Genomic DNA, 6,241 nt, shown 5'->3' on the forward strand with positions numbered 1-6,241 from the left:
TAATTTAACTGGAATATTTATTGTTAATATTAATTATTTATTGATTGGCACCTATGACTTGTAACAATAAAACTGAATAAAACTTTTCTATGTATATAACTTTCATCCATGATTCCCACACCATCAGAAGGATTAAAGATGATCTATAAAACTGCTGGCCTTCAACCGCAGTCCACCAAAAGCAGACTATCATGTGAACTCTCTGCACCATTTTTTACAGGGTGATGCACAAAGAACACATGTGGGTGATAAGGAAGCGGTTGACACCCTTTTTTTTCTTTTCAAATCACACTAAATATGCATAACTAAATGCCCTCCGGTGGGAACAATCACAAAAGTGGAATAAACTGTTCCCAAAGACACATCAGTAAATACAGGTATTTAAAAACAGAAGAAGAAACACACCTGTCAGTTTTTTTACTGACATCTGGTGGCCAGGTTTGCACTGAGAATACAGATAAAAGCAAGTTGGACTTTTCTTAAAACAGTGTTTTGTCAGTCAACCTGTCAGTGAACGCTGTTTGAGTTTCACTTTGGCAATGAAGAGACCAGTGCGATGCGCCTGCATTTGCAGCGTGGAAATACAGCGGGGTTTCTACACCTTCAAGATGCACAACTTTCAGTTGCATGTGGCTGCATTTACTGTAAAGAAAGACCACCTGCAAGAAGTCGTGTCATAGTAATTAGCATACAGGCTTTCTAACCATGAAACGAAGGTGAAAATTATGGAAAAGTGTTTCCAATTTCCCGTTGTAATAACAATAAGATATGTATTGTGAATAGCATGTTAAACAACATGTTACTCATGTTAAATACAGCTCTTGGTGAGAGGATTAATGTCTTTAAATGGCACATATGTATATATATATATATATATATATATATATATATATATATATATATATATATATATATATATATATATATATATATATATATATATATATACTGATGCACAAGACACGTGGCAGCTAGGATGGTTACAACAACAACAAATATGGAAGAATCCCTGAACAAAAGCAAACAAAAGCATCTGTTTGTTTTTGTTCAGGGATTCTTGAAAAGAGCTTTAGTTTCAATAAGGTGATATAAAAACTTGAATACAGCCACCATCGTGAGTTATTGTGCTCTTGTCAAACTGATGAAAATAAACAATATTTTGTTGTTTAAATGTATATATGGGTCCATCATTTGATTCAGTAATATATCAAATTCATTCAAATTGAAAAATGTGGCTTCTTGTGGCAAATATTCTTATACCATTAAACTGCGATTAATTCACTTAATTTTTTAAAAATCAAATCCCACCCCACTATATATATATATATATATATATATATATATATATAGTCACTAATACTCATCCTCTTTCAGGTAGTAGTTTATACCCACACAGTTGTTTCGAGCATGAAAAATCCAAAAATAGTACTTTAATGGAAGTACTTTGACAGCACACACACACACACTGGAGTTTCTGCGGTCAGTCTAGCCTATGAACTTGATGTTAGTCAGCAAGCCGGAACTTTCATCAAGAGAAAAAGGAAATGAGCCTTCTGCAAGACGTTTCATGACCACCATGCAATTTACTGTTTTATCTGCACACATGAAGGATCACATACAACATCAGGTATGCTATCATGACTCTTCCTATCCCCATTCTGCATCCAGTGAAACAGCACCACTTCAGTACAGCAGACTAGCATTACAATATTGACACATGCCTACAGAGTATGCTAAAGCCTCTCAAGCGTTCTTTCCAGGATGCCGTCACTTCCTGCTTAAGCAGTGGTTCTACAAGGGCTCAGTGCAACATCGCTCATACTGCAAACACAGTCATGGTTTCCAGTAGTCACAGATACATTTCAAATATCCTTTTGATTACTTTAATTTTAATGACACCAAATCATCTTACACAAGTAGTTTGATGACATGACCTACAATGAAGTCATTGGGGGACAGAAAAAGAAGCGATAGCAGTTCCACGCCACCAGGTGGCGCTTGAAACAGGTGAATGCAAAGACATGCCTTGGTACATAGCCATTCACATACAAATGATTCGTTGATCGTTGTGGAGGTTAGAACCGCCAACCCTAGATCTGAACAGTACAACTAAAAAAAGCAAGGTTATTATTCTACACAGACGTCCTGACTTGACTTCCCAGATGACCATCCTCCTGCTTAGTTCGTCCTCCCTCGTCGCACCTGCTCCTTCATGGAGCTTGTGAAAGAAATGAAACCGCTGGTTTAGTAAATGCCCAGCAATGATTTTCATTCTGGTAGAAGGCAACAGGGCCCTGGCCTACAGGTAAGCAGCGAAACGACGTCACATGTGACGCCAATAAATAAGTCTGATGCACAAAATATATATACATTTAAAAAGAATCTCGGTGGATTTCTGACTAATTCCATATTTAAGGTTTCACCTCAGAACCAATTGCCTTTCAGCGCTAGACTATGGCGCCTTCTGCTGGACAAAATCTGAGCTGCTACTATGACATTTCTACATTCATAACTAACCTAAACAGGCCTTCTTAACTTAGCACTCAGATTTCAGAAGACTGCACCTACCCCCTTGCGATTGGTGTGTTCTGCTGTCTGTGTGTGCGAATGCATGTCTGTCATTTCTGTGTGGACCATCCCTTGGCAAAAAAAGGGACACTAGCTACATTTAGGGATACACACCACCCCCTCTTGTAGTGATACAACAACATTAAAGGCATTTCATTGAGGGAAAAAAGAAGGAAGGAACGCAAGCACAGACACAAGACTCGTACATCATCAACTACTGAATGAAAACAGAACAGGACAGAACATTCTGTTCAGGTTCGAAGAAGGAACCTAGTGCTCATGCTATATGTACAATAAAGTCTCCAGCTTCATATGACACAGAAATCTGACATATTAGTCATGATAGAATTATTATGCATAACAGGATAGTGAATAATGGTTATCCACAAACAAGGTCAAAATAAATTTCCTTTCAAGATAAAGTTAAATTATTGGTCAATCTAGGTAATTCCTATCTGAAATTGCAAAAGTGAAACTCAAAAAAGCTCATGTTTTCAGAGGTTAAAGCATATTTTAGTGCGCCATTGAATTGAATGATGCCAATAGAATGAAAAATACAAGACACAAAGTTCCTTCAGACCAGATTAGATTAGAAGAGTAAAGAAAAAAATTCATTAAACGTATCATTATCATGGCTGCAGAGAGTGAGCCATTTTCGCTCCTCAAGATTGTCATTTCTGATAATGCACATGACTGTGTGTGTGCACCTGTGGGCCTGCAGGCTTATGATTCCTTCCTTTTATCTTTTTAACTCTGATAATATACTTCTTTTACAATGGTGACCTGCTTTATCGTTTTGTTTGACATTTTACCTGATTTCACTTTGTGGTCGGACCAGGTAAGGGTTAGGTTTAGGTTAGGACGGTTAGCCAAACCTGTTGTTTTGTTCTGGATGGAAAAGTCTGTTATTAGTGGTAATGTTTTAACCTGCATATGTTTTGAACACATCATTTAAATCTCTGGTGCTTTACTCATGCTTCTATAGTGTACTGTGGATTCATTGGCATAATTTCGCCCAACCAAAATTTTTTCTTTCCAACAAAAATTTCAACATGTATCTGACATTAAAAAATTGAAAACATTATGGTAAATGGCCATATGGTTTCTTAATTAGAAAGTATAATTGTTAAGCATGCGCAGGGGTAGAAATTATGTCAGAGGCATTAAAGTCTACGCCAGCCCATCATCAGTGCCAGGCCTCCTGGAGTTTCAAAAATAAAAATAAACAGGAATGATGAAGTCGCACCACTCATTTGAAGCAAAAAAAAAACATTTATAGGGCTGATTTGATCTGACTTAAGTTTTGCTTATGGACATGACTCACCCACTTAATCCAACTTATTAGCTCGAATTAAATTGAAATCTCGAGTAGTTCCTAACTTAGACAATTACACTCACCAGTGGCCTCGAAGGAAATCCTTGCGGTGTATTTCTGTACTAGAGTGTCAATGTCGTTCGACTTTTCCCGAGGAGGTCGGCTACATGATATCGCAGCACCTATGTGTGGCAAAGGAAGTGCAGTCAGTGTCAATGAAAATCTGGTTTCAGAAATACTGAGAGTAGAAGTGATGTCAGTCAAAGTCTTTTTTAACAAGCGAAAGAAGCGTGACAATAATATATAAGATGTGATGAAAAAGAAAAGAGGGTTTGAAGTAAGCGATAGATCAGTCAGCATGTGTCGGAGTTCGAGAGAGAGAGGGAGGCAGGGTTGAATGATGAAGAGAGGTGCTGGAAATAAACTGACCCCTGGCCTCACAAATCTGACACCATCTGAACACACACTTTTCCATTGGTCCTGAACCCAGAGACCCTGCGAGCAAACCCCCCTTGCTGGTGGCGACTTGCAATTACAGGCAGGTAGAGAGACAAGTTTCCATGTCTGGTTTTATATTTAGAGTTTGGAAGTGTCCAAATGTTTGACTGAGCCCCAAATTACAATGAGACGACACAAACGTGGCCGGCTGGCTTCTCCGAATCCAGAATAGAAGCGGTCTGAATGAAAGTAAAGAAAACATCACGCTATTTAAAACGGCAGACGTCTGTACCCGCCGTGCTATTCGGGTTCAAAGGAGAGATGCTAAAGCCTCCCCAATGTGAATTTAAGAGCCTCAATTACGTCTGTCGACACGGAACTGTCAAAGGTAGCAGCAAGCAGAACGTGACGTTTTGCTCAACTACAGCAGAAAGGCCCTCAGTTCCCCTAAAATACACACGAACACATTCACTATATAACGTGTTCCAGAATATAAATGCCCACTAATAAACAGGAGGTACGCGTTGGCTAACACTTAGCTTTGTCCTTGTTTCTTTACCACACAAACACAATCGATGCACAAGAATTTCAAAACGTAAGTACTGAGTAAGACAACGTCAGCAAATACAACGGAATGAAACCGTGCGTTATATATACTTACGAATCTTTCCCAGCCTTGCCGTTCTGTTTGTTTGTATTGCATCAAACATTATTAACGCTACCTTTGACAGAAGTTAGTCACCTGCGCCACGCGGCCCCCAAAACATGTCATGGCAGTGTTTGTTTATCCCACCCCTTGTGAAATGAGTAAGATCACAGTAGCTCTGTTTATAACATCATACGTCTTAATTTCAGGGTGTTTTTTTTTTACTGTTTAAAACGTAATACAGGCATTTCACTCTTCACTCTTTACGTCGACCTAGCTTCACTATGACTTCTGTCATTTACAGACTGCAAATGTCACTCATACTTCTCTCACTTGTGAAGAAAACCGAGAGCCTTTAACTCAACCCTGAACCAACTAATAAACGTGTATCACTGAGAAGTGGTCCACTATTTTTAGCATTAGCTCCTTTATGAATGATCGTGCTGCGGAGATATGCAAACCAAGTCTACATTTTTGAGAGAGTAATTGTGCCAGAAAATGATTTAGATAAGAGATCAAACCGGCACCAGCACGTAACGTAGGTCCCTTTAGTGTCTGGGTCAACATATGTCACTCAGCCCATCAACTTAAGCAACTAAATCATAGACAGAATGAGGATCCACAAATAATTCAAAACAAAACTTAATAGAATCGAAACATTTTCAGCAACATATGCTGTCATGGCAACATGCAGAAAAACAGAGCATGCGTGGCTGAGCAGAAGGTCACCTGCTGTTAATCCATCTTTCTCCTCATTATCTGGGTCTGTAGGTCATCTTGCTCCTGCCAACCTGCTCAGGTGACAGCAGCGGGCATGATGGGACACTAGGTGGTGGTGAGGGGGGGAGGGTCTTCACTCAACATGTCAGGCTGCCAGCTGATGACCCTGTTACACTTTCCCTCAGTCAGTAGTTTTTACCAAGTATATAAAAGGGTGTGAATCATTGAACATCAGCTGTAGGGTTACATTATCAAGAAACTTTGAACTATCATATTGTTTGTTCAAAATAGTGAATAAACATGAAAGAGTAAGTCCCTTTGTGGTTGCCATGTTTACATCTCATTGAACACAAACCAGGAGCTGTTGTTCTTCACTTCTGCACAAGCTCCCACTTCGCTCCCGTCTCACCAGCCTAGTCAATTCAACATTTGTACAGTTAGTGGATATTCATTTGGACCCATGATCCCTTGCAGCAGGCCACACTCTATCAGGTTACTGGTGTCTGTGTGTGGGTGGGTGGGCGTGTTGTGTGTCCTTGGTGATCCCTGCTGAG

The sequence above is a fragment of the Synchiropus splendidus genome, chromosome 4 (assembly GCF_027744825.2).
Source record: "Synchiropus splendidus isolate RoL2022-P1 chromosome 4, RoL_Sspl_1.0, whole genome shotgun sequence".
Taxonomy (NCBI): Eukaryota; Metazoa; Chordata; class Actinopteri; order Syngnathiformes; family Callionymidae; genus Synchiropus; species Synchiropus splendidus.